General features: G+C 40.4%; 1 long non-coding RNA gene across 1 annotated transcript; it reads right to left on the bottom strand.

The window, feature by feature from the left end:
* Nucleotides 1-8,296: 8,296 nt before the first annotated feature.
* LOC129654840 (uncharacterized) lies at nucleotides 8,297-9,253 on the bottom strand. Its single transcript, XR_008715610.1, has 2 exons — nucleotides 8,879-9,253; nucleotides 8,297-8,552 (listed from the first exon to the last, which is right to left on the bottom strand). It is a non-coding gene; the product is annotated as an uncharacterized LOC129654840 (long non-coding RNA).
* Nucleotides 9,254-10,376: the final 1,123 nt, after the last annotated feature.

Here is a 10,376-nt window from a genome sequence, read left to right as displayed (position 1 = left end):
GAAAGACAAATATTATATACTATCACTTATATGTGGAATCTAAAAATATAATACAAATGAATTTATTTACAAAATAGAAACAAACTCACAGACCTAGAAAACAGCCTTATGGATACCAAAGGTGAAAGGAGGGGAGAGATAAATTAGGAGTACAGGATTAACAGGTACACAGCACTATATATAAAATAGAAAAACAGTAAGAATTTACTGTATAGTACAGGGAAGTACAGTATAGTAAAGGTAAATCACTTCAGTATTCTTGCCTTGAGAACCTCATGGACAGTACAAACAGGCAAAAAAGATATGAAAATGGAAGATAAGCCCCCAGGTCGCGAGTTGTCCAATATGCTACTGGGGAAGAGTGGAGAAATAGCTTCAGAAAGAATGAAGAGGTTGAGTCAAAGTGGAAATGATGCCCAGCTGTGGATGTGTCTCATGGTGTAAGTAAAGTCTTAAGCTTTGAAGAACAATACTGCGTAGGAACCTTGGAATGTTAGGTCCATGAATCAAGGTAAATTGGATGTGGTCAAATGGAAGATGGCAAGAGTGACCATCAACATTTTAGGAGTCAGTGAACTAAAATGGATGGGAATGGGTAAATTTAATTCAGATGACCATTGTATCTACTACTGTGGGCAAGAATCCCTTAGAAGAAATGGAGTAGCCCTCATTAGTAAACAAGGGTCCAAAATGCAATACTTGGGTGCAATTTGAAAAACAATAGAATGATCTTGGTTTGTTTCCAAGGCAAACCATTCAGATCATTCAACATCACAGTAATCCAAGTCTATGCCCGAACCACTAATGCCAAAGAAGCTGAAGTCTAATGGTTCTATGAAGAGCTACAAGACTTTCTAGAACTAACACCAAAAAGATGTCCTTTTCATCATAGGCAACTGGAATGCAAAAGTAGGAAGTCAAGAGATACCTGGAGTAACAGGCAAGTTTGACATTGGAGTACAAAGTGAAGCAGGGCAAAGGCTAACAGACTCTTGCCAAGAGAACACATTGGTCATAGCAAACACCCTCTTCCAACAACACAAGAGATGACTCTACACATGGACATCACCCGATGGTCAATACCAAAATCAGATTGATTATATTCTTTGCAGCCAAAGATGAAGAAACACTATACAGTCAAAACAAGACCAGGAGCTGACTGTGGCTCAGATCATCAGCTCCTTATTGCCAAATTCAGACTTAAATTGAAGAAGGTAGGGAAAACCACTAGGTCATTCAGGTATGACATAAGTCAAATCCCTTGTGATTATATAGTGAAAGTGAGAAATAAATCCAAGGAATTAGATCTGATAGAGTGCCTGAACAACTATGGATGGAGGTTTGTAGTGTTGTACAGGAGGCAGTGACCAAAATCATCCTCAAGAAAGAGAAATGAAAGAAGGCAAAATGGTTGTCTGAGGAGATCTTAAAATAACTGCTAAAAGAAGAGAAGCAAAAGACAAAGGAGAAAGAGATATACCATTGAATGCACAGTTCCAAAGAATACCAAGGAGAGATAAGAAAGACTTGAGTGAAAAATGCAAAGAAATGAGGAAAACAATAGAATGGGAAAGAAGAGATCTCTTCAAGAAAATTAGAGATACCAAGGGAGTATTTCATGCAAGTTCAGTTCCTTTCAGTTCAGTCACTCAGTCATGCCCGACCTTTTGCGACCCCATGAACTGCAGCACGCCAGGCCTCCCTGTCCATCACTATCTCCCAGAGTTCACTCAGACTCACGTCCATCGAGTCAGTGATGCCATCCAGCCATCTCATCCTCTGTCATCCCCTTTTCCTCCTGCCCCCAATCCCTCCAAGCATCAGAGTCTTTTCCAATGAGTCAACTCTTAGCATGAGGTGGCCAAAGTACTGGAGTTTCAGCTTTAGCATCGTTCCTTCCAAGGAACACCCAGGGCTGATCTCCTTCAGAATGACTGGTTGGATCTCTTTGCAATCCAAGGGACTCTCAAGAGTCTTCTCCAACACCACAGCTTAAAAGCATCAATTCTTCAGCGCTCAGCTTTCTTCACAGTCAAACTCTCACATCCATTCATGACCACTGGAAAAACCATAGCCTTGACTAGACGGACCTTTGTTGGCAAAGTAATGTCTCTGCTTTTCAATATGCTATCTAGGTTGGTCATAACTTGCAAATATGGGCACAAAAAAGGACAGAAAAGGTAAGGACCTAACAGAACCAGAAGAGATTAAGAAGAGGTGGCAAGAATACACAGAACTGTACAAAAAAGGTCTTAATGCCTGGATAACCATGATGGTGTGATGACTCACCTAGAGCCAGACACCCTGGAGTGAAGTCAAATGGGCCGTAGGAACCATAAGTACGAACAAAGCTAGTGAAGGTGAAGGAATTTCAACTGAGCTATTTTGAATCCTAAAAGATGATGCTGTAAAAGTGCTGCACTCAATATGCTGGCAAATTTGGAAAACAGCAGAGGCCACAGGGCTGGAAAAGTTCAGTTTTCACTCCAATCCCAAAGAAGGGCAATGCCAAAGAATGTTCAAACTACTACACAATTGCACTCATTTCACATGCTAGCAAAATCCTCCAAGCTAGGCTTCAATGGTATGTGAACCAAGAACTTTCAGAGGTAGAAGTTGGATTTAGAAAAGGCAGAGGAACCAGATATCAAATTGCTGACATTCACTGGATCATTGAAAAAGCAAGAGAATTCCAGAAAAACTTCTACTTCTGTTTCATTGACTACACTAAAGCCTTTGACTGTGTGGATCACAACAAACTATGGAAAATTCTTCAAGAGATGGGAATACCAGACCACCTTACCTGCATCCTGAGAAACCTGTATGCAGGTCAAGAAGCAACAGTTAGAACCAGACATGGAACAATGGACTGGTTCCAAATTGGGAAAGGAATACATCAAGGCTGTATATTGTCACCCTACTTACTTAACTTCTATGCAGACCACATCATGTGAAATGCTGGGCTGGATGAAGCTGAAGATGAAATCAAGATTGTGGGGAGAAATACCAATAACCTCAGATATGCAGATAACACTACCCTAATGGCAGAAAATGAAGAAGAACTAAAGAGTCTCTTGATGTAGGTGAAAGAGGAGAGTGAAAAAGCTGACTTAAAACTCAACATTCAAAAAACTAAGATCATAGCATCCAGTCCCATCATTTAATGGCAAATTGATAAGGAAAAAATAATGCAAACAGTGACAGACTTTGTTTTCTTGGACTGCAAAAGTCACTGTGGATCGTGACTACAGCCATAAAATTAAAAGATGCTTGGTCCTTGGAAGAAAAGCTATGACAAGCTTAGACAGCATATTAAAAAGAAAAGACATCACTTTGCAGATAAAAGTACATATAGGCAGGGTTTTTCCAGTAGTCATGTACAGATGTGAGCATCAGACCATAAAGAAGGCTGAGCATTGAAGAATTGATGCTTTCAAATTGTGTGGGTGGAAAAGGTTCTTGGGAGTCCCTTATCAAACCAGTCAATTCTAAAGGAAATCAGGAAAACCCTGACTATTCATTGGAAGAACTGATGCTAAAGATCCAATACTTTGGCCACCTGATGTGAAGAGCCACTCATTGAAAAAGAGCATGATGCTGGGAAAAACTGAAGGCAGGAGGAGAAGGGGATGACAAAGAATGAGATGGTTGGATGGCATCATCAACTCAATGGATGTGAGTTTGAGCAAACTCCCAGAGATAGTGAAGGATAGAGAAGCTTGGTGTGCTGTAGTTCATGGGGTCACAAAGAGTTGGACACAACTGAGGGACTGAACAACAACAACGGGAAGTATGTGGGGCTTCCCAGGTGGCTCAGTGCTAAGGAATCTCCCCGTCAATTCAGGAGACGCTGGCTTGATCTCTGGGTTGGGAAGACATCCTGGAGGAGGAAATGGCAACCCACTCCAGTATTCTTTCCTGGAAAGTCCCATGGACAGAGGAGCCATGGGCTACAGTCCATGGAGTTGCAAAGAGTTGGATATGACTGAAGGACTGGACAACAACAACAGGCAAGTATATGGGGCTTCCCAGGTGGCTCAGTAGTAAAGAATATGCCTGCCAATTCAGGAGATGCTGGTTCAATCCCTGGGTTGGAAAGACATCCTGAAGGAGGAAATGGCAACCCACTCCAGTATTCTTTCTTGGAACATCCCATGGACAGAGGAGCCTAGCAGGTTACAGTCCATAGGGCGGCAAAGAGTCGGACACAACTGAGCACACACGCGCACACACACAGGGTAGTATAGTCAACATCTTGCAGTAATGTATAATGGGACAAAAATTGGAAAAATTATATTTGTATAACTGAATCAATTTGCTGTATACCTGAAAATAAGACAATATTTTAAACAAGCTGCTGCTGCTGCTAAGTCGTTTCAGTCGTGTCCGACTCTGTGAGACCCCATAGACAGCAGCCCACCAGGCTCCCCCGTACCTGGGATTCTCCAGGCAAGAACACTGGGGTGGGTTGCCATTTCCTTCTCCAATGCATGAAAGTGAAAAGTGAAAGGGAAGTCACTCAGTCATGTCCAACTCTTAGCCACCCCATGGACTGCAGCCTACCAGGCTCCTCCATCCATGGGATTTTCCAGGCAAGAGTACTGGAGTATACTTCAGTAAAAAATTAAATTTATTAAGGCATGTTTTATGGCATAGAATATGATCTACAGTGGAGAATGTTTCACGTGAAAAGAATGTGTATTTTGCTGTTAGTAGGTAATATTATGGACTGAATTGTGTTCTGCTAAAATTCATATGTTGAAGCCATACCCTCAATGTGTCTGTATTTGGAGAGAGAAATTTTAAGGAGATAACTAATGTTAAATAAGGTCATAAGGATGGGGCCCTGATTTGACAGGACAGAGGAGCCCGGTAGGCTGCAGTCCATGGGGTCGCTAAGAGTCGGATACGACTGAGCCACTTCACTTTCCCTTTTCACTTTCATGCATTGGAGAAGGAAATGGCAACCCACTCCAGTGTTCTTGCCTGGAGAATCCCAGGGATGGGAGCCTGGTGGGCTGCTGTCTATGGGGTCACACAGAGTTGGACACGACTGAAGTGACTTAGCAGCAGCAGCAGACCCATAAGAAGAAGGAAGATACATTATAACTCTCTCTTTCTGTCCATGTGTGCACAGAAGAAAAGCCATGTGAGGACACAATGAAAAGTGGCCATATACAAGCCAGGGACAGAGGTTTCACTAGAAACCCCGATTTTCTGGCACCTTGATCTTAGACTTCTTCCCTCCAGAACTGTGAGAAAATTAATATATGTTATTTAAGCCACCCAATCTGTGGTATCTTATTATGGCAATCCAAGCAAACTAATACAGCTGGAATGTTCTATAGATGCCTGCTAATTCCTGTTACTTTATAATGTTGTTCAAGTCTTCTGTTTCCTTGTTTATCTTCTGCCTTGTTATACGTTATTGAAAGTGGAATATTGACATTTCCAGTGATTACTGTTGAACTGTCTCATTCTGTAAGTTCTGTTTCATATATTTTAGGACTCTCTTGTCAGATATAGATATATATATATATATCCAATTTAACTGTTACCAGTCAAAAATCTTAAAGCCATCCTTGACTCTGCTCTTTGTGCCACACTCCACAGTAAATCCACCAGCATATCTTGACTCCTTTAACATGAATATATATTCAGAATTAGACTACATTTTACCATCTCCACTGCTACCAAGAATACTGGAGTGGGTTGCCACTTCCTCCTCCAGGGGATCTTCCCAACCCAGGGACTGAACCTGCATCTCCTGTGTTGACAGGCAGATTCTTTCCTACTGCGCTACCTGGGAAACCCATGATATATACATCAGTACATAAACATAAAGGGTTGGGAGTAGATAAGAATACATGGAGTATGAGTGTCAACAGAAGAAAAAAGGATTCTGAGAACTGAGTTCTATGCAGTCCAACATTTAGATTAAAAAGATGAGAAGTGTCTTAGGCCATTCAGGCTGCTAATGACAAAGAACCACAGACTCAGTAACTTATAAACAACAGAAATTCATTCCTTGCAGTTCTGGAGACTGAAAGTTCCAGATCAGAGTGCCAACAGAGTTGGGTGAGGGTCCTCTCCCAGATTACAGATTTCTTGTTATAGCCTCAAGAGGCTATAACAAGAGACAGAAGAGGCTAGAAAGTCCTTTTACTAATCCCATTTACAAGGGCTCCACCTTCATGGCCCAGTCACCTCATAAAGGCCCCTAATTAAAATGTTATTTTAATATGAATTTGGGGGGAACACAGGCATTCAGACCATAGCAAGAAGCAAAAGGACAGAGAAGGATCAGACAATATGGTAAGAGGAGAATCAAGAGTACTGTCCCAAGGCCCAGTGAAACTGAGTGATTATTTACATCAAGTAGATCAAGTACAATAAGCACTAGGAAATGGGGACTGGATTTGGTTGACATTGGTGACTCGTACAAGATGTGCTTCAGTGAACTGATGAAAATAAAAAGCTTAATTAATGTGGTTTGAAAGAGAGAATGTGGAATTAGTGAGTCTGTTTTTGGTAGTTTATGTCATTCTCTTGTGGATTTTGGTAAATGGAAGCAAGACATGCTGTCCTTCCCCTGAGCTTCCATGGGGCCCTAGAAATTTCTCTATCATTGAAATTTCTCTAACAGCTCAATGAACTGTTAACACGTCTGTCTCAGAGATAATCAACTGAGCAAAGTAGACAGTCTTTGTCATGGGGCCACCATCCCAAATATACAAATATAAAGCAGAGAGCCGACTGTCCACACGGAGGAACACTGAGCCCCATTTAAGAACCTCAGGAGGTGCTTTGAGCAGATGTGATGTCAGAATTTAGTATTAAAGGAAGAGTAATAGTTTACCAGGCAAAGTAGAATGAAGGCAAAGGCATACCAAAGAGTAAAGAGCCATAACCTAAGGAGCAAAAGACTGAAACAGAGTAGTGTATTTGAGAGACCGCCACATAGTACTTTGAGGTTGAAGAAGCAGAGACAGTTTTCTAGAGGACCCTGCAGAACTGTTAACATTTGGGGGCTGATTACTCTGCATGACCCTTTATAGCTATTATGTCATTTAACCTTACAACAAATCTGTGAGGAAAGCACTACTATTAAACTTGTCCTCATTATACAGATGAAGCAATTACAGCGAAAAGGAATAACATACCTTTCCTAAAGTAACATAGCTAGGGAATGGTACAGCTGGATTGGCCTGAATCTCTTACACCTTTTAACTACCATGATAACCTAATTTGCACACTGTGTGAAGGTATTTGTACAGTACAGAGCAGTAGTTCTCAAAGTTTGGTTCCCAGACCAGCAGCAACAGCCTTACCTGGGAACTGGTTAGCAATGCAGATTTTCAGGCCCCTAGACCTGCTGGATCAGAAACTGAGCATGGACCAAGCAATCTATTTTAACAAGTCCTCCAAGCAACTCTGATATGCACGGAGGTTTGAGAACTTCTGTTATAGAGGATGAGAAGCCCCTGAAGTTATTTTAAGCTGAAGAGGGAAATAATTCACTTTTAATTTTAAAGAGATTTTGGTAGCAGGAAGATAGCATCATTAGGATGGCTTTCATTTCTATGTTGATCAGACAGTTTTTAAGTGTTACTCTTTAGTTGGACTTCCCAGGTGACTCAGTAGTAAAGAATCCAACCTGCCAATATAGGAAACACAGGTTCAATTCCTGAATTGAGAAGATCCCCTGGAGAAGGAAATGGAAACCACTCCAGTATTCTTGCTGGGATAATCCCATAGACAGATGAGCCTGGTGGGCTATACAGTCCATGGGGTCACAAAAGAGTGAGACATGACTCAGAGACTAAACAACAACTCTTCAGTTGCCAAGTAAGTTTACATTAAGACACTTAATATATTGATCTGTTTCTTCTGTCATTCAGATAAATGAGTTTGAGGTACTTCTAATGACCATTCGTAATATTCACATAAAGTCAAAACTGAAAAGGGCAAACTATGCTGGTCAGCTCATTTAGGAAGAAGAAAAAGTCCAGTTGGAAGAACAGTTAGAATGGTGATGCCAAAACAACTGATATGGAAGATAATACTTAAGCAATTAAAACTAGTAATCCTTTCCAGTTTAAAGATTAAAATACACATATTAATAGCTTTCCTAAAATAAAGGAGGCACACCCAGGAAGACTAACAAGATAAAATGGAAAGGAATTAAGCTAGACTTTGCTCAAGAAAATACACTGGATCCCAAAATCATTTTTAAAATGTATAGTGATTGATTTACTTGTTCATTCATTCATTTATTCCAGAAAAAAATCGAGCACATTTCAGTATGACAGATACTGCACTGGACCCTAAGACTTAGAGGGGTGACAAACTTGAGGAAGTCTCTCGGCTTCACAGAGCTTACATTCTACTTGGGGAGATAGAAATTTTAAAAACATCTATACATTTTATTAACTGTTACATAATGATTATTGTTACAGAGAAAAAGCAGAATAAGGGAATGGGAAGGGATTCTCTTATAGTTGGAAAGATTAGGGAACGCCTCTTCAAGGAGGTAACTTGTGGTGAGAGACCTGAAGGACAAGAGCAAAGTTCAGTTCAGTCGCTCAGTCGTGTCCAATTCTTTGCAACCCCATGGACCACAGCACACCAGGCCTCCCTGTCCATCATCAACTCTCAGAGTTTACTCAAACTCATGTCCATTGAGGAGAAGGCAATGGCAACCCACTCCAGTACTCTTGCCTGGAAAATGCCATGGATGGAGGAGCCTGGTGGGCTGCAGTCCATGGGGTCACACAGAGTCAGACACGACTGAAGCGACTTAGCAGCAGCAGCATGTCCATTGAGTCGGTGATACCATCCAACCATCTCATCCTCTGTCGTCCCCTTCTTCTCCCACCTTCAATCCTTCCCAGCATCGGGATCTTTTCCAATGAGTCAGTTCTTCGCATCAGTTGGCTAAAGAATTGGGGTTTCAGCTTCAACATCAGTCCTTCCAATGAATATTCAAGACTGATTTCCTTTAGGATGGACTGGTTGGATCTCCCTGCTGTCCAATGGGCTCTCAAGAGTCTTCTCCAACACCACAGTTCAAAAGCATCAGTTCTTCGGTTCTCAGTTTCTTTATAGTCCAACTCTCACATCCATACATGACCATGGAAAAACCATAGCTTTGACTAGACAGACCTTTGTTGGCAAAGTAATGTCTCTGCTTTTTAATAAGCTGTCTAGGTAGGTCATAGCTTTTCTTCCAAGGAGCAAGCATCTTTTAATTTCATGGCTGTGATTAAAAGACAAGAGCAAAAGAACTATGCAAATATTGAAGGAGAAAAAGGAACAGCAAGTGGGCCTGTGCTTGGTGTAGCTGAAAACAAGAAATCTGGTATGAGTGAAGCCAAGTGAGAATAGGAGTGGTAAGAATTAGTCTCCTAGTAGTCAGGGACCAGATCATGTAGGAGGCTTTTTTCCCCTATGTGATGAGAAAGCATTGGAAGACTGATGACAGGAGTGACACAATGGGGTTTGTGTCTATAAAGAATCACTCTGGCTGCTGTGAGAATTGACTAGTAGAGCCAAAAATGGAAGCTAGGAGATCATTGCAGAGGCTGTTTCATAGTCCAGGGGAGAGACGGTGGTTGCCTGGACCCAGGAGTGAGCAGTAGAGCTGGTGAGATGGTATGTGGGGAGCATTAGGAAGAGAGATGGGGAGAACATTGTATCTTAACAGGTTTTTACATGGATTAATAATCAAATTTAATTCTTCTCCCCAAATTTATGAGGTAGGTGCTATAATACTTTGATAAGTGAACTGAGATATACAGAGGACAGAGTGGCAAAGCCAGGATTCAAAGTTACCTGGCACCAAAGACTACTCTTTCCACTATAGTTAACTGACTTTAAATCTAGAACAGATACATTGGAAAAGAAGCCAACATTGGCTCAAAGTTTAAATAAAGAAACTAACATAAAATTGGCATTCATTTCAATTACTCTCTAGGAAATATTAAATATTATAAATTTTAATTTTTATTAAATATTAATATAAAATATAAAAAGAGCTTAGTAAAAGTTTTATCAATTAGGAAATATATCAAAAAAGTTGACCTAAAACTAATGTGTTGATTAAATTTTCTAAATACTTATAAACTCTGAAAAGAAAAATATTCTTATTAAGAAAAAGAAAATCTATTCCAGATTACCAAAACCTTGCAAAGATTTTACGTGATGTTTCCCAGGAGGGAAATAGATTTTAGAAAAGAATCAGTAAATTCAATATTATTTTTAGGCTTATGAAACACCATTAAAGTGTTTTTCAAATGTTGATATTCTAATAAAACCTAAAAAAAAAATCCATACAAAACAAAAAATACTCCCCTCAAAAAAAGAGTTCTCAAAAA

This window comes from Bubalus kerabau, chromosome 6 (assembly GCF_029407905.1).
Source record: "Bubalus kerabau isolate K-KA32 ecotype Philippines breed swamp buffalo chromosome 6, PCC_UOA_SB_1v2, whole genome shotgun sequence".
Taxonomy (NCBI): Eukaryota; Metazoa; Chordata; class Mammalia; order Artiodactyla; family Bovidae; genus Bubalus; species Bubalus kerabau.
This window is presented reverse-complemented; position numbering and strand designations above follow the sequence as displayed.